A 296-nucleotide genomic window follows, 5' to 3' on the forward strand; every position below is an offset into this window, starting at 1 on the left:
AATGAATATTTGTTCTTTGAACAAAAACACATGATTTTGAAAGTAATACCTATTCCTCTCATAATCACTGCATTGTCGTAAGGGTTAGACAGAGTTGTCATGAGGGCAACCGGGTTGTGGACACGTTTGAAGTACGCAGCTCTTTGCATGCATGAAAGGGGTTAGGATGGGGCGCCTGGGTGGCACAGTGGTTAAGTGTCTGCCTTCGGCTCAGGGCGTGATCCCAGCGTTATGGGATCGAGCCCCACATCAGGCTCCTCTGCTGGGAGCCTGCTTCTTCCTCTCCCACTCCCCCT

The sequence above is a fragment of the Ursus americanus genome, chromosome 5, assembly GCF_024610735.1.
Source record: "Ursus americanus isolate L20-20 chromosome 5, mUrsAme1.1.p, whole genome shotgun sequence".
Lineage (NCBI taxonomy): Eukaryota > Metazoa > Chordata > Mammalia > Carnivora > Ursidae > Ursus > Ursus americanus.